We start from the raw sequence: 19,027 nt of genomic DNA, 5'->3' as shown, positions 1-19,027 counted from the left end.
CGCGCCGGCGCTGGCGAACTGTAGCCGAGTCTTGCGGCCGGCGCCAAGTTCCGGCGGAATTAAGCGGCGCGGCGCGGCGCTGCGGCCGGCAGCATGCGGGGTGCGGGAAACCACCGCAAAGCGGCCGCCGGCCGGCAGCCGACGCGGCTCCTCCCACACCGGCACTCCGCCTGGCACCAGTACGTCAGACACCGGACTCCCTCACAGCCGAAAACTCTCTGGAATTCTCAGTTATTAGACGCACGTACGACAGGAGGAGTTACACCACGAAGCAAAAATTTGGTATTCCTCAAGGTTCAGTGTTGTGTCCAATCCTATGGTGGAATTATTACTGGTGTCCTACACGAATCGTTGTTGTTTCCATTTTCTTTTTTTATTGTGCGTTGTGAAGTTCCTTCAATACTGAAGCGAATGTTTCTGTAACTAGATTTTAATTGAAAACTATTCCATTCAATTGCGCAGTGTACTACAGCAAACAGTTTCGAATTGTTTCAGAATAAAAATAGTCTCGATTGCGAAATTGTTTGATATCAATGACACGTTTCACCCATTTGGGGCATCATCAGATTATCTATAACAACAACAAACCAATCAATTACTTACAAATGGAGGAAGGCGTATGGTCCTGTCTTGCACAATTACGCAAGTTCAAATGGTTCAAATGGCTCTGAGCACTATAGGACTTAACTTCTGAGGTCATCAGTCCCCTAGAACGTAGAACTACTTAAACCTAACTAACCTAAGGACATCATGTATCCATGCCCGAAGCAGGATTCGAAACTGGGACCGGAGTGGTCGCGCGGTTCCAGACTGTAGCGCCTAGAACCGCTCGGCCACCCTGGTCGGCTAATTACGCAAGTAAAATGAACTGAAAGTAATGGAAACTTATGTAAAAGTAGCTGGATATGTAAGCCATCCGTCATAAATTCATATAAGATGGAAAATGGACGCAACGGCAACTGGATATGAACTCCATCCGTCATAAAACGTATACCTGTACATTGTAAGGTTAACTTCGTCAAAAGAAAAGAAAAACGCCAGTATACCATAAAAAAGGCACAGAGAAGTGCGAAAAAAATTGAACACATATTGCATGTTACCTTAAACACTCTAGCTGACCCCGCCATAGCTGTACAAAGTAGAGCCTTTCTTATAAAATAAACGTGGTATGAGCCGCAACGTATAATACGGCAAGAGGAACCCAGGTAGCACGCGTAAACCTAATAAATTAAGAAGCATATTATCAAACTATTACAACCACATCAAACCAAAAGTACCTTAGGTAACCCTAATAAAGCAGATTAAATAGGTACATTTGGTGACATAAAACAAGAAGTCAAAATGTGTCATTAAAACTTCCATGCTAAATTTTAAAGTGTTTGCATAGCTTAAGCATACAAGACCAAGAACCCAAGCGTCAAGGGATGAGGAGCAAGACTGCAAACTAGAGATAAAGACTTATTTCTAGTGGTTAAAATAAAAAATGTAAGTTACAGTATATGAAAACGTTGAGTCACATACCATCAGAAAAGGTCATTAATAAGCGCCCTTAAGTCCACTAACATCATAACACCAAAATGAACAAGTTTCGTCGACAGTCTAACTTTTTAACTTGTTTGTTTTGGTCTGTATGAAGTTATCTTGATCTGTCGCAGCAATATCTGTGTGTACGCACGGACATTGCGTTACATGCAGTTCATATTGTGTTAATTTATAAGCGTGGCCCTATTTTGTACAGCATTGGTGGAATCAGGTGGTGTACTTAAGGTAGTATGCAATAGGAGTTGAATTTTTTTCCGCCGCTTTTCTGTGGCTTCTTGATGATATGCTGGCGGTTTTATTTGCTTTTAACTAGGCATACTTTGCCTTGTATACGTTTTTCTGACGGATGGATTACATGGCCACTTGCTGCTGCGTCCGTTACGCGATTTATATTGCTTTATGAGGCATGGTTTACATGTCCAGCTACTTTTACATAAGTTGCTATTATTTTAAGTTCATTTTACCTGCGTAGGCGTGCAAGATCGCACCATGCCCCTTCCTCTATTTGTTACTAATTAGTATCTAGTTTTGTATAGACGTTCGGCTGATGCCCCAAAATGGTGAAACGCCTTATTGATGTTAAATAATTTCTTAACCAAGACTGCATTTATTCTCAAATAAATTTTAACTGATGTACTTATTCTACAGCTCGATAGCACGCATGTGGAGTCACAAAGGGAATATGAGCTGTGAAGTTAACAATAATGGGAAAATAGTGTGATAGCATCGCATTTTCCTTTCGTAATATAACAATATCTATCTTAGCCCGTAGAAAACCAGCAAAACGGCCTAAGCTGCCGGCCAGGAGCACTCCTGGTGGATTTTTCCACAAACATACTCCGTTTTCTACTGGAAATACTAGTCTCCCTCATAGCTAAAGAATTCTCCAGGGACCTTTCATGAGTTTTCGGATGCACCTAGGAGAAACTGTGTTTAAAACAGTGAACCAAAACTGTAGTGTCCTCAAAGATTCAGTGCTGTGTCCATTTCTGTTCTGTATTGGACCAGTTATTGTTTTCATTGAATGAAGTGAGTCACCTAAAACTACCAAGCTACTGTTACACAAACAAGGTATAACTGATGCGCCATTTTAATAAAAGACTGTGCGTATGCGGACACAAGAAGCAAGTTTGTCTAGAGGAATCATCAACAATCGAAAGAGTTGTTTGAAAGCACCATCCTTTCATTTCTTAATTATGTTATCTAATTTGTTTTCAGGGTTGGTGATGTTTTTCTTTGATATTTAGCAAACTGAATCATGTGAGCATACAATTTTATATTGTTGTGTGAAAAAGGCGACATCAGTACTTAAATTAATGTTATAAAAATTGTAAACTACCATCTTTGTTTGTTCTTTTCATGTATCATAGTAACTACAAATAAAATATCAAATGAATAACTGTCTAATTTTAGATTCGACATGTTACTGGATCTTCTGCGAAGTTAGTGGTTGTGACATGACATATAATAAAACTATCAAGTACATAAAAATTTCAATTTTTCAATGAGCCACTCTTTGGAAAGTTTCCCCATAAGGAGGGGTTTGAGAGAGAGTAATTAGAGTTATACAAATGTTGACCCAAATATTAATTTTTTCCGCAACAACATTGTAATCCGAAAATACAATATTACATCAGAAAAGGAACATTTTGGCCGAGCGTTCATCTACGTGCTACTATCGACTTGGACTAGATCCAACAGCTTAGTGGTGTCTATCCACTAAACATATGTATCCGCACTTGTGAATCACAGTAGAAGTATTCGCTTTTGAAAATGAATGAAACATATGAACTGAACCAGAGGAATCTGGCCCATTAGGTATTCTTCTCAATTATCTTATTTAGATCATGAAATAAATAGTTATTTACTTCAAGGGTTAAAAACTCATGTGATTTTCTTTTATGTCTTTATGCGACATCTCGATCTATTGCATACCAGACCAGTTCGGGGATTTCCCTTTGTCATAGCCGTTTCGCGCGATTTGACGGAAAGGTCTACGTAATGTTCCTACTGGAAGAATCGAGAAGTTTTTTGTGTTCTCATGCAAACGCCACATACACTTCTCTCTGGCCTTCCCAATCCAAGCAATTCACCGCCTTACATATGTTACGGTGAGTCGTCCACGCGCCTAGTGTCCTTTCAAATACTCCATATTTCCTTAATTGGAGTACAAAGTATATAGTTTACTTCATGTCGGCTTATGGATGGAGTGAAATTCTCCTCTTTAAATTATGGTGAAGCCTTTAATTATTATTATTATTATCAAATGTAAGAAAAATAGAAAAGAAATAGAGGAGGAGACATTTATATATTACTACGTGATGTGGCTGCTATGTTGGAAGAAGATTTAGGTCTATTTGTAGATACTAAGAAAATACAGCCTATTGCTTATAAAAAACTCGTGATAACAATTCTAGAATACTGCTCAGACGTGTCAGGCCCGTGCCAAATGAGACTGAGAAGGGATGTTTCTCATGCACTATGAAGGGCATCACGATTTTTCAGAGCATTGTTTGACTTCTACATCCACATCTACATCTACATCAACATGTATACTCTGCAAATCACATTTAAGTGGCTGTCGTAGTGTTCATCGAACCACCTTCACAATTCTCTATTACTCCAATCTCGTTTACCGCGCGGAAAGACCGAACACCTATATCTTTCTGTACGAGCTCTGATTTCCCTTATTTTATCGTGGTGATTGTTCCTCCCGATGTAGATCGCCATCAAAAAAATATTTTCGCATTCAGAGGAGAAAGTTGGCGATTGGAATTTCGTGAAACGATTCCGTCGAAACGAAAAACGTCCTCTTTTAAAGATGTGCAGCCCAAATCCTATATCATTTCGGTGACATTCTCTCCCATATTTCTCTATAATGCAAAACGTGCTGCCCTTCTACGGACTTTTTCGATGTACTCCGTCAGGTCTATTTAGTAAGGATCCCACACCGCGCAGCAGTATTCTAAAAGAGGACGGACAGCACTATTCAGATATCTTTTCTAAATCGTTTTGCAATTTGTTTTGATCTTCTAATGACTTTATTAATCGATAAACGACACCGTCGTCAGCAAACAACCTACGACGGCTGCTCATATTGTCTCCGAAATTGTTTATATAGATAAGGAACAGCAAAAAGCCTATAACACTACCTTGGGGAGTGCCAGAAATCACTTCAGTTGTACTCGATGAATTTTCGTCAATTGCTACAAACTGTGACCTCCCTGACAGGAACTTAAAAATGCAGACACACAACTGAGACTATATTCTATAACAACGCAATTTCACAATACGCCGCTTGTGTGATACTGTGTCAAAAGACTTCTGGAAATCCAGAAATACGGAATCGATCTGAAATCTGTTGTCAATAGCACTCAACACTTCATGTGAATTAAGAGCTAGTTGTGTTTTACAAGAACGATGTTTTCAAACCCATGTTGACTGTGTCTGAATAGACCGTTTTCTTTGCGGTAATTCATAATGTTCGAACACAATATATGTTCCAGAATCCTGCTGCATATCGACGTTAATGATATGGCCCAGTAATTAAGTGGATTACCCCTACTACCTTTCTTGAATATTTGTGTGACCTGTGCAACTTTCCAGTGTTTGGTTACATACACTCCTGGAAATTGAAATAAGAACACCGTGAATTCATTGTCCCAGGAAGGGGAAATTTTATTGACACATTCCTGGGGTCAGATACATCACATGATCACACTGACAGAACCACAGGCACATAGACACAGGCAACAGAGCATGCACAATGTCGGCACTAGTACAGTGTATATCCACCTTTCGCAGCAATGCAGGCTGCTATTCTCCCATGGAGACGATCGTAGAGATGCTGGATGTAGTCCTGTGGAACGGCTTGCCATGCCATTTCCACCTGGCGCCTCAGTTGGACCAGCGTTCGTGCTGGACGTGCAGACCGCGTGAGACGACGCTTCATCCAGTCCCAAACATGCTCAATGGGGGACAGATCCGGAGATCTTGCTGGCCAGGGTAGTTGACTTACACCTTCTAGAGCACGTTGGGTGGCACGGGATACATGCGGACGTGCATTGTCCTGTTGGAACAGCAAGTCCCTTGCCGGTCTAGGAATGGTAGAACGATGGGTTCGATGACGGTTTGGATGTACCGTGCACTATTCAGTGTCCCCTCGACGATCACCAGTGGTGTACGGCCAGTGTAGGAGATCGCTCCCCACACCATGATGCCGGGTGTTGGCCCTGTGTGCCTCGGTCGTATGCAGTCCTGATTGTGGCGCTCACCTGCACGGCGCCAAACACGCATACGACCATCATTGGCACCAAGGCAGAAGCGACTCTCATCGCTGAAGACGACACGTCTCCATTCGTCCCTCCATTCACGCCTGTCGCGACACCACTGGAGGCGGGCTGCACGATGTTGGGGCGTGAGCGGAAGACGGCCTAACGGTGTGCGGGACCGTAGCCCAGCTTCATGGAGACGGTTGCGAATGGTCCTCGCCGATACCCCAGGAGCAACAGTGTCCCTAATTTGCTGGGAAGTGGCGCTGCGGTCCCCTACGGCACTGCGTAGGATCCTACGGTCTTGCGTGCATCCGTGCGTCGCTGCGGTCCGATCCCAGGTCGACGGGCACGTGCACCTTCCGCCGACCACTGGCGACAACATCGATGTACTGTGGAGACCTCACGCCCCACGTGTTGAGCAATTCGGCGGTACGTCCACCCGGCCTCCCGCATGCCCACTATACGCCCTCGCTCAAAGTCCGTCAACTGCACATACGGTTCACGTCCACGCTGACGCGGCATGCTACCAGTGTTAAAGACTGCGATGGAGCTCCGTATGCCACGACAAACTGGCTGACACTGACGGCGGCGGTGCACAAATGCTGCGCAGCTAGCGCCATTCGACGGCCAACACCGCGGTTCCTGGTGTGTCCGCTGTGCCGTGCGTGTGATCATTGCTTGTACAGCCCTCTCGCAGTGTCCGGAGCAAGTATGGTGGGTCTGACACACCGGTGTCAATGTGTTCTTTTTTCCATTTCCAGGAGTGTATCTTTCGCCATGCGAACGGTTGTATATGATTATTAAGTATGGAGCTAATGCATCAGTATACTCGGAAAGGAACCTAACTGGTACACAGTCTGGACAAGAAGACCTGTTTTTATTGATTTCAGTTGCTTCACTACTCAGAGGATACTTACTTCTACATTACTCATGTTGGCAGCTGTTCTTGATTCGAATTCTGGAATATTTACTTCGTCTTCTTTTGTGAAGGCATTTCGGAAGGCTGATGTTTAGTAACTCTTCTTTGGCAGCACTGTCTTCGATAGTGTCTCCATTGCTATCGCGCAGAGAAGGCATTGATTACTTCTTGCCGCTAACATAGTTCACATACGACCAGAATCTGTTTAGATTTTCTGCCATGTTTCGAGACAATGTTTCGTTGTGGAAACTGTTATAATCATCTCGCATTGAAGTCCGCTTCTGCGAGCTTCTGTAAAAGATCGCCAATCTTGGGGATTTTGCGTCTGTTTAAATTTGGCATGTTTGTTTCATTGTTTCTGCAACAATGTACTGACGTGTTTTGTGTACCAAGGAGTGTCGGCTCCGTCGTTTGTTAATTTATTTGGTATAAATCTCTCAATTGCTGCCGATACTTTTTCTTTGCATTTAAGCCACATCTGGTCTACACTCACGTTATTACTTTGGAATGCGTGGAGTTTGTCTCTCAGGAAGGCATCAAGTGAATTTTTATCTGCTTTTTTGAACAGTTGCATTTACAATATTCAGTCTTGCCAAAACAATCCTGTGCTCACTAATCCCTGTATCCGTTTTGATGCTCGTTATCAACTCAGGATTATTTGTTGCTAAGAGGTCAAGTGTGTTTTCATAACCGTTTACTATTCGCTTGGGCTCATGAACTAACTGCTCGAAGTAATTTCCAGAGAATGTGTTTAGCACAGTTTAAGATGATGTTTTATGCTTACCTCCGGAATTGAACATGTATTTTCCCCGACATATCGAGGGTAAATTAAAGTCACCACTAACTATAATCGTATGAGACGGGTACGTGTTTGAAATCAAACTCAAGTTTTCTTTGAACGTTTCAGCCACTGTATCATCTGAATTGGGAGGTCAGTAAAAGGATTCAATTATTATTTTATTCCGGTTGACAACAATGCCATCTGCCCATACTAACTCACAGGAACCATCTACTTCAATTTCACGACAAGATAAACTACTTCTAACAGCAACAAACACGCCACCGTCAATCGTGTTTATCCTATCCTTTCGGAACACCGTTAGGTTCGTAAATACTTTGGCTGAGCTTATTTCCGGCTTTAGCTAGCTTTCAGTGCATATAACGATTTGAGCACCAGTGCTTTCTATTTGCGCTTGGAGCTCTGGTACTTTCCCAACACAGCTACGACAATTTACAACTGTTATACCGATGATTCCTGTATCTACCTTCTTCCTGTGTTCGTCCTGCACCCTTTGTGACTGAAGCCCTTCTTGAGTTTTCCCTAGACGCTCTAACATAAAAAACCGCCCAGTCCACGCCACACAGCCCCTGCCTACCAGTGTAGCCGCCTCCTGCGTATAGTGGGACACCTGACCTATTCAGCGGTACTCGAAACCCAACCACCCTAACGGCAGAGTGTCACAGAGATGCTTCAAAAACTGGCAGACACTTGAAAATCTACATCTACATCTACGTGATTACTCTGCTATTCACAATAAAGTGCCTGGCAGAGGGTTCAATGAACCACGTTCATGCTGTCTCTCTACCGTTCCAATCTCGAACGTCACGCGGGAAAAACGAGCACTTAAATTTTTATGCGCAAGCCCTGATTTCTCTTATTTTATCGTTATGATGTTTTCTCCCTATGTAGGTAGGTGCCAACAGAATGCTTTCGCAATCGGAGGAGAAAACTGATGACTGAAATTTCATGAGAAGATCCCGTCGCAACGAAAAGCGCCTTTGTTTTAATGATTGCCACTCCAATTCACGTATTATGTCTGTGACACTATCTCGCATATTACGTGATATTACAAAACGAGCTGCCCTTCTTTGTACTTTCTCGATGTCACCCGTCAGTCCCACCTGATGCGGATTCCACACCGCACTGCAACACTCCAGAATAGTGCAGACAAGCGTAGTGTAACCAGTCTCTTTGATAGACCTGTTTGACCTTCTAAGTGCTCTCTCAATGTATCGCAGTCTTTGGTTTGCTCTACCCACAATATTATCTTTTTGATCGTTCCAATTTAGGTTATTTGTAATTGTAATCCCTAAGTATTTAGTCCCCCCATGAACCATGGACCTTGCCGTTGGTGGGGAGGCTTGCGTGCCTCAGCGATACAGATGGCCGTACCATAGGTGCAACCACAACGGAGGGGTATCTGTTGAGAGGCCAGACAAACATGTGGTTCCTGAAGAGGGGCAGCAGCCTTTTCAGTAGTTGCAGGGGCAACAGTCTGGATGATTGACTGATCTGGCCTTGTAACATTAACCAAAATGGCCTTGCTGTGCTGGTACTGCGAACGGCTGAAAGCAAGGGGAAACTACAGCCGTAATTTTTCCCGAGGACATGCAGCTCTACTGTATGATTAAATGATGATGGCGTCCTCTTGGGTAAAATATTCCGGAGGTAAAATAGTCCCCCATTCGGATCTCCGGGCGGGGACTACTCAAGAGGACGTCGTTATCAGGAGAAAGAAAACTGGCGTTCTACGGATCGGAGCGTGGAATGTCAGATCACTTAATCGGGCAGGTAGGTCAGAAAATTTAAAAAGAGAGATGGATAGGTTAAAGTTAGATATAGTGGGAATTAGTGAAGTTCGGTGGCAGGAGGAACAAGACTTTTGGTCAGGTGATTACAGGGTTATAAATACAAAATCAAATAGGGGTAATGCAGGAGTAGGTTTAATAATGAATAAAAAAATAGGAGTGCGGGTTAGCTACTACAAACAGCATAGTGAACGCATTATTGTGGCCAAGATAGACACAAAGCCCATGCCTACTACAGTAGTACAAGTTTATATGCCAACTAGCTCTGCAGATGATGAAGAAATAGATGAGATGTATGACGAGATAAAAGAAATTATTCAGGTAGTGAAGGGAGACGAAAATTTAATAGTGATGGGTGACTGGAATTCGTCAGTAGGAAAAGGGAGAGAAGGAAACATAGTAGGTGAATATGGATTGGGGGGAAGGAATGAAAGAGGAAGCCGCCTTGTAGAATTTTGCACAGAGCATAACTTAATCATAGCTAACACTTGGTTCAAGAATCATGAACGGAGGCTGTATACATGGAAGAAGCCTGGAGATACTGACAGGTTTCAGATAGATTATATAATGGTAAGACAGAGATTTAGGAACCAGGTTTTAAATTGTAAGACATTTCCTGGGGCAGATGTAGATTCTGACCACAATCTATTGGTTATGAACTGCAGACTGAAACTGAAGAAACTGCAAAAAGGTGGGAATTTAAGGAGATGGGACCTGGATAAACTGAAAGAACCAGAGGTTGTAGAGTGTTTCAGGGAGAGCATTAGGGAACAATTGACAGGAATGGGAGAAAAAAATACAGTAGAAGAAGAATGGGTAGCTCTGAGGGATGAAGTGGTGAAGGCAGCAGACGATCAAGTAGGTAAAAAGACGCGGGCTAATAGAAATCCTTGGGTAACAGAAGAAATATTGAATTTAATTGATGAAAGGAGAAAATATAAAAATGCAGTAAATGAAGCATGCAAAAAGGAATACAAACGTCTCAAAAATGAAATCGACAGAAAGTGCAAAATGGCTAAGCAGGGATGGCTAGAGGACAAATGTAAGGATGTAGAGGCTTGTCTCACTAGTGGTAAGATAGATACTGCCTACAGGAAAATTAAAGAGACCTTTGGAGAGAAGAGAACCACTTGTATGAATATCAAGAGCTCAGATGGCAACCCAGTTCTAAGCAAAGAAGGGAAAGCAGAAAGGTGGAAGGAGTATATAGAGGGTTTATACAAGGGCGATGTACTTGAGTACAATAATATGGAAATGGAAGAGGATGTAGATGAAGATGAAATGGGAGATAAGATACTGCGTGAAGAGTTTGACAGAGCGCTGAAAGACCTGAGTCAAAACAAGGCCCCGGGAGTAGACAACATTCCATCAGAACTACTGATGGCCTCAGGAGAGCCAGTCATGACAAAACTCTACCATCTGGTGAGCAAGATGTATGAGACAGGCGAAATACCCTCAGACTTTAAGAAGAATATAATAATTCCAATCCCAAAGAAAGCAGGTGTTGACAGATGTGAAAATTACCGAACTATCAGTTTAATAAGTCACAGCTGCAAAATACTAACGCGAATTCTTTACAGACGAATGGAAAAACTGGTAGAAGCCGACCTCGGGGAAGATCAGTTTGGATTCCGTAGAAATGTTGGAACACGTGAGGCAATACTGACCTTACGACTTATCTTGGAAGAAAGATTAAGAAAAGGCAAACCTACGTTTCTAGCATTTGTAGACTTAGAGAAAGCTTTTGACAATGTTGACTGGAATACTCTCTTTCAAATTCTGAAGGTGGCAGGGGTAAAATACAGGGAGCGAAAGGCTATTTACAATTTGTACAGAAACCAGATGGCAGTTATAAGAGTCGAGGGGCATGAAAGGGAAGCAGTGGTTGGGAAAGGAGTGAGACAGGGTTGTAGCCTCTCCCCGATGTTATTCAATCTGTATATTGAGCAAGCAGTAAAGGAAACAAAAGAAAAATTCGGAGTAGGTATTAAAATTCATGGAGAAGAAGTAAAAACTTTGAGGTTCGCCGATGACATTGTAATTCTGTCAGAGACAGCAAAGGACTTGGAAGAGCAGTTGAACGGAATGGACAGTGTCTTGAAAGGAGGATATAAGATGAACATCAACAAAAGCAAAACGAGGATAATGGAATGTAGTCAAATTAAGTGGGGTGATGCTGAGGGAATTAGATTAGGAAATGAGACACTTAAAGTAGTAAAGGAGTTTTGCTACTTAGGGAGTAAAATAACCGATGATGGTCGAAGTAGAGAGGATATAAAATGTAGACTGGCAATGGCAAGGAAAGCGTTTCTCAAGAAGAGAAATTTGTTAACATCGAATATAGATTTAGGTGTCAGGAAGTCGTTTCTGAAAGTATTTGTATGGAGTGTAGCCATGTATGGAAGTGAGACATGGACGATAACTAGTTTGGACAAGAAGAGAATAGAAGCTTTCGAAATATGGTGCTACAGAAGAATGCTGAAGATAAGGTGGGTAGATCACGTAACTAATGAGGAGGTATTGAATAGGATTGGGGAGAAGAGAAGTTTGTGGCACAACTTGACTAGAAGAAGGGATCGGTTGGTAGGACATGGTCTGAGGCATCGAGGGATCACAAATTTAGCATTGGAGGGCAGCGTGGAGGGTAAAAATCGTAGAGGGAGACCAAGAGATCAATACACTAAGCAGATTCAGAAGGATGTAGGTTGCAGTAGGTACTGGGAGATGAAGAAGCTTGCACAGGATAGAGTAGCATGGAGAGCTGCATCAAACCAGTCTCAGGACTGAAGACCACAACAACAACAAGTATTTAGTTGAATTTACAGCCCTCAGATTTGTGTGACCTATCGCGTAATTGAAATTTAGCTGATTTCTTTTAGTACTCATCTGAATAACTTCACACTTTTCTTTATTCAGGGTCAATTGCCACTTTTAGCACCATTCAGATATCATATCTAAATAATTTTTCAAGTCGGTTTGATCATATGATGCCTTTACAAGACGGTAAATGACAGTATCAACTGCAAACAATCTAAGACGGCTACTCAGATTGTCTCCTATGTCGTTAATATAGATCAAGAACAATAGAGGGCCTATAACACTTCCTTGGGGAACGCCGGATATTACTTCTGTTTTACTCGATGACTTTCCTTCTATTTCTGCGAACTGTGACCTTTATGAGAGGAAATCACGAATCCAGTCGCACAACTGAGGCGATACTCCGTAGACACGCAGTTTGGTTAGAAGACGCTTGTGAGGAACGGTGCCGAAAGCCTTGTGGAAATCTAAAAATATGGAATCAATTTGACATCCCTTGTCGATAGCACTTATTACTTCTGAAACTGTGCTGACTATTCCGTGGAAGTAGAATGAAATTTTCACTCTACAGCGGAGTGTGCGCTGATATGAAACTTCCTGGCAGATTAAAACTGTGTGCCGGACCGAGACTCGAACTCGGGACCTTTGCCTTTCGCGGGCAAGTGCTCTACCAACTGAGCTACCCAACCACGACTCACGCCCCGTCCTGACAGCTTTAATTCCGCCAGTACCTCGTCTCCTACCTTCCAAACTTCACAGAAGCTCTCCTGCGAACCTTGCAGAACTAGCACTCCTGGAAGAAAGGGTATTGCGGAGATATGGCTTTACCACAGCCTGGGGGATGTTTCTAGAATTAAATGTTCACTCTACAGCGGAGTGTGCGCTGATATGAAACTTCCTGGCAGATTAAAACTGTGTGCCGGACCGAGACTCGAACTCGTGACCTTTGCCTTTCGCGGGCAAGTGCTCTACCAACTGAGCTACCCAACCACGACTCACGCCCCGTCCTGACAGCTTTAATTCCGCCAGTATCTCGTCTCCTACCTTCCAAACTTCACAGAAGCTCTCCTGCGAACCTTGCAGAACTAGCACTCCTGGAAGAAAGTATATTGCGGAGATATGGCTTTACCACAGCCTGGGGGATGTTTCTAGGATTAAATGTTCACTCTACAGCGGAGTGTGCGCTGATATGAAACTTCCTGGCAGATTAAAATTGTGTGTCGGACCGAGACTCGAACTCGGGACCTTTGCTTTTCGCGGGCAAGTGCTCTACCAACTGAGCTACCCAACCACGACTCACGCCCCGTCCTGACAGCTTTAATTCCGCCAGTACCTCGTCTCCTACCTACCAAACTACACGGAAGTTCCCTTGCGAACCTTGCAGAACTAGCAATCCTGGAAGAAAGGATATTGCGGAGACATGGCTTAGCCACAGCCTGGGGGATGTTTCTAGAATGAAATTTTCACTCTACAGCGGAGCGTCCTTATTCCTTGGAAGCCTGCTTACAATGTTCCAACAGCCAACTTGAGACGGACAGTCTATAATTATTGTGATAATCCCCCTCTCCAATTTCCTTCTTCCCTCCTCCCAGAACAGAGCTCCTGGATCCTCAGCCTTGTTCACAACAGGAAGTGTCAGCTGACAGTGACATTTTTGCAGACGTGGCAGCTGGTCAGTCGCCTGTACGTTCGCCGCCCCCACCGGGACTCGATCGGCGGCGCAGAGGTGATTGCTGCGCCCGCCGTCAGCAGCGGCCTCTCCTCTCCGCCACACACCGCCCCTCCCCCTCCCCCCCCCCTGCCGTGAAATTACGCCCGCGGCTAATTGAGGGCGTCGAGGTGCCGTAATGGGTGCCGCGGGAGGGCTCGGCGCCCCTCTGTGCGAAAACTTGCTGGCGCTGCTGCAAACTGCTCGCCGACAAAGCGGCAGCTACAGTCAAAGACGAAGCACACTGATAATCACAGTCGTAAATCAGCTTTCGGAAGATTTTTTTGTGACTGTGTCTCGGAATTTGTCCTCAAGTCGTAAACTAGCTAAACAGGCTAGCTCGATGTGTAATGGGACGCGAAATTAAAGCGTCACCCATCCACAAGGATCAGCTCAGTTTGCAGGTAAATATAAGTTTAATTTAGTGTTTTGTTTATGTATTTGTAGTATTTTGTTATGTTTGTAAAATATTTAAAGTTTGTATTTTTTTGGTGTACGTTTCATGTTTGGAGAGAGCAGCGCAACTCACGGAAACAGCACCTTCACTGCCGGAACCAGGAAGAAAGTTGCCGGTCCCTAGACGTCGCGGGTCAACGGCCAAAGAGCAGCAGAAGATCCTGTAACCGGGTTATTGACTCGAACATTCAAATAAATAAAAATTTGTAATTATCCATTCTAATGACGTCACAGAATGTTTAGTTCATGTAGTATTTTGTTCAGTTCAACTTCGTCGAGTCTGATGTTCACATCTGTATGTAGCATATACGAAGACAATAAAGCAGTGTATGCTCTAAAGCTTAAATACGTGTTCGAGAATTATTTATGAAGAGTTATATTGAAGAAGAATTATTACTGAATTTTTCCCAGATATTAATTTTCAGAAGAGTTTGATTTCGATTTTTGAATCTTAAAGGTTTTACAGTCTGATTTTATATGGGAAAAATAAGATAGCTTGCAAGAATATAATTTCCAAGAACAAACAAACGACATCTAAATTTCAAAAGTTTGCGCAAACTACTTGGACTGAGTGACGTAATTTTGCACAAACGACTAAACTGAAGGTGTTTTAATTACAGTTTCGTTCAAGAATCTTTTATAGACAACTTTAAAAGAATTGAAATAATTTTTTTTGAAGTGTTTTGTAAACGACGTAGGTGACGAAGTCTGCACATGGTCATATTTCAAACAAAGATCATTGAGTCATACGCGTCGTTACACTACAGATGCTCAAAAGTGGCAATGATAAACGCAAGAGCCCGGTTTCGAATTTTGTTTGTGTTCTTGGTTGGTTTCGTAATAGAGGGTGTTTATAAACGAATATCGGGGTTTTAACGCTTTATAACATTCAAGAATCATAAAAGAAGGTTGTATACCTGGAAGAATCCTGGAGATACTAAAAGGTATCAGATAGATTATATAATGGTAAGACAGAGATTCAGAAACCAGGTTTTAAATTGTAAGACATTTCCTGGGGCAGATGTGGATTCTGACCATAATCTATTGGTTATGAACTGCAGATTGAAACTGAAGAAACTGCAAAAAGGTGGGAATTTAAGGAGATGGGACCTGGATAAACTGAAAGAACCAGAGGTTGTAGAGAGTCTCAGGGAAAGCATAAGGGAACAATTGACAGGAATGGGGGAAAGAAATACAGTAGAAGAAGAATGGGTAGCTCTGAGGGATGAAGTAGTGAAGGCAGCAGAGGATCAAGTAGGTAAAAAGACGAGGGCTAATAGAAATCCTTGGGTAACAGAAGAAATATTGAATTTAATTGATGAAAGGAGAAAATATAAAAATGCGGTAAATGAAGCAGGCAAAAAGGAATACAAACGTCTCAAAAATGAGATCGACAGGAAGTGCAAAATGGCTAAGCAGGGATGGCTAGAGGACAAATGTAAGGATGTAGAGGCTTGTCTCACTAGGGGTAAGATAGATACTGCCTACAGGAAAATTAAAGAGACCTTTGGAGAAAAGAGAATCACTTGTATGAATATCAAGAGCTCAGATGGAAACCCAGTTCTAAGCAAAGAGGGGAAAGCAGAAAGGTGGAAGGAGTATATAGAGGGCCTATACAAGGGCGATGTACTTGAGGACAATATTATGGAAATGGAAGAGGATGTAGATGAAGATGAAATGGGAGATTCGATACTGTGTGTAGAGTTTGACAGAGCACTGAAAGACCTAAGCCGAAACAAGCCCCCGGGTGTTGACTACTTTCCATTAGAACTACTGACAGCCTTGGGAGAGCCAGTCCTGACAAAACTCTAACGTCTGGTGAGCAAGATGTATGAGACAGGCGAAATACCCTCAGACTTCAAGAAGAATATAATCATTCCAATCCCAAAGAAAGCAGGTGTTGACAGATGTGAAAATTACCGAACTATCAGTTTAATAAGTCACAGCTGCAAAATACTAACGCGAATTCTTTACAGACGAATGGAGAAACTGGTAGAAGCCAACCTCGGGGAAGATCAGTTTGGATTCCGTAGAAATGTTGGAACACGTGAGGCAATATGACATTACGACTTATCTTAGAAGAAAGATTAAGAAAAGGCAAACCTACGTTTCTAGCATTTGTAGACTTAGAGAAAGCTTTTGACAATGTTAACTGGAATACTCTCTTTCAAATTCTGAAGGTGGCAGGGGTAAAATACAGGGAGCGAAAGGCTATTTACAGTTTATACAGAAACCAGATGGCAGTTATAAGAGTCGAGGGGCATGAAAGGGAAGCAGTGGTTGGGAAAGGAGTAAGACAGGGTTGTAGCCTCTCCCCGATGTTATTCAATCTGTATATTGAGCAAGCAGTAAAGGAAACAAAAGAAAAATTTGGAGTAGGTATTAAAATTCATGGAGAAGTAGTAAAAACTTTGAGGTTCGCCGATGACATTGTAATTCTGTCAGAGACAGCAAAGGACTTGGAAGAGCAGTTGAACGGAATGGACAGTGTCTTGAAAGGAGGATATAAGATGAACATCAACAAAAGCAAAACGACGATAATGGAATGTAGTCGAATTAAGTCGGGTGATGCTGAGGGAATTAGATTAGGAAATGAGACACTTAAAGTAGTAAAGGAGTTTTGCTATTTAGGGAGTAAAATAACCGATGATGGTCGAAGTAGAGAGGATATAAAATGTAGACTGGCAATGGCAAGGAAAGCGTTTCTCAAGAAGAAGAATTTGTTAACATCGAGTATAGATTTAAGTGTCAGGAAGTCGTTTCTGAAAGTATTTGTATGGAGTGTAGCCATGTATGGAAGTGAAACATGGACGATAACTTAGTTTGGACAAGAAGAGAATAGAAGTTTTCGAAATGTGGTGCTACAGAAGAATGCTGAAGATAAGGTGGGTAGATCACATAACTAATGAGGAGGTATTGAATAGGATTGGGGAGAAGAGAAGTTTGTGGCACAACTTGACTAGAAGAAGGGATCGGTTGGTAGGACATGTTCTGAGGCATCGAGGGATCACAAATTTAGCATTTCAGGGCAGCGTGGAGGGTAAAAATCGTAGAGGGAGACCAAGAGATGAATACACTAAGCAGATTCAGAAGGATGTAGGTTGCAGTAGATACTGGGAGATGAAGAAGCTTGCACGGGATAGAGTAGCATGGAGAGCTGCATCAAACCAGTCTCAGGACTGAAGACCACAACATCAACATAACATTTATTAAACTTACAGTTATAAATGATATATCAAATGAAAGAGCAACTCAAACAGTTTTACCAAGAACCTTATAAATGTTCAATGTGAGCACCTTTCGTCACACGGCACACATCAAGTCTATAGCCGAGTTCTTCCCGAACATTGATAAGTGTATCTTCAGTTATTGTAGCAACAGCTGCTTCACTCCGGTTTCTTAATTCAGGGAGGTGTGCTGGTAGCGGAGGCACGTGCACATGATCCTTGATGAATCCTCAAAGGAAAAAATCGCATGGCGTTAGGTTGGGTGAACGTGGAGCCCATGCAAAGCAAGCCCTGTCATTGGGCCCCTTGCGGCCTATCCAGCGCTTGGCTACAGTGAAGCTCAACCAATCGCGTATTTCGCTATGCCAGTGAAGTGGCGCACCATCTTGCTGGAAAATGAAGTTCTCTGGCTCATCTTCTTCCAGCTGAGGGAAGAGCCATTTGCTCCAGTGCATCAAGGTAAGAAGTGCCAGTTTCAGTAGGTTCACCAAAACAGAAAGGCCCATAAACTTTCCGCCGGGATACGGCACAAAAAAACAGCCACTTTAGGGGAATCTCGTTGCATTTGTACCACCTCGTGAGGATTTTATGAGCCCCAGATGAGCACATTGTGAGTGTTAAGGTCGATTTATCACTGAAAACATGATCCAGAAAATTTTCATCGTCATGAAACAACATTTCGTTTGCGAAGTTGGCACCTAATCCATGGTCTGCCGGCTTTAGAGCCTGTAATAACTGTAAACGGTAAGGACGTAATTGTATGCCTTTTCTTAAAACTTTCCAGTCGACACGGGAACTTGTAATTCACGACTAGCCTTCCGGACTGATTTCTTTGGGATACGAGTGAACGACTCTCTCGCTCGTTCAACACTCTCTTCACTGACTCTTGGTCGTCCTCTGCTCTTCCCTTTACAAAGACAGCCAGTATCATCAAATTGATGATACTATCTACGAATGTTATTATCACTTGGAGGATTACAACCGAACTTCAGCAGGAACGCACGTTGCACAGTAACTACAGATTCGGTCTTTGCAAACTGCAAAACACAAAACGCTTTCTGTTCACTAGTCGCCATCTTCGTTACTACCGCTGTATGGCGGAATGCGGCGGAAACATTGCTCAAATGTGAAGTTCATATCGTTTTATGTAATTTTACACATCATTATTCTGTGTATGATAACACATGCCAGCTGATGAAAGTGTACCGTCCTTTCTCTCTTTCCTCAGCGTTAACACGTTGGTACAAGACAGCAGAAACCGTCGCTCAGATTAGAAACCATCTTTTTTTCACATTCGCCCATACAGCTGTCTCCTATAAACTGTTTCTCGCAACGGAAAATTACTATTGAGCCATTTTCCGTTTATTAAAACATCTGATAATTGTTTCACATTTATGGTTTCCAAAGTAAGCTGGTGATCTTTTCTTAAAATCAAATGTAAAGAAATTTCCTCGTCGTCAAATATCTAACTGCTTATCGATCAACAGTTAAAAAC

General features: G+C 42.7%; 1 protein-coding gene and 1 non-coding gene across 2 annotated transcripts in view; one reads left to right on the top strand and one right to left on the bottom strand.

Moving 5' to 3' along the window:
- Window positions 1–19,027, top strand: part of LOC126142041 (lachesin-like) — a 703,294-nt gene that overhangs the window by 74,875 nt on the left and 609,392 nt on the right. The window lies entirely within an intron of this gene.
- On the bottom strand, window positions 13,358–13,432 carry Trnar-gcg (transfer RNA arginine (anticodon GCG)). Its single transcript has one exon. It is a non-coding gene; the product is annotated as a tRNA-Arg (tRNA).

The sequence above is a fragment of the Schistocerca cancellata genome, chromosome 1 (assembly GCF_023864275.1).
Source record: "Schistocerca cancellata isolate TAMUIC-IGC-003103 chromosome 1, iqSchCanc2.1, whole genome shotgun sequence".
Classification (NCBI taxonomy): Eukaryota; Metazoa; Arthropoda; class Insecta; order Orthoptera; family Acrididae; genus Schistocerca; species Schistocerca cancellata.
Note: the sequence above shows the minus strand (reverse complement) of the source record. Positions and strands in the feature narration are given on the sequence as shown.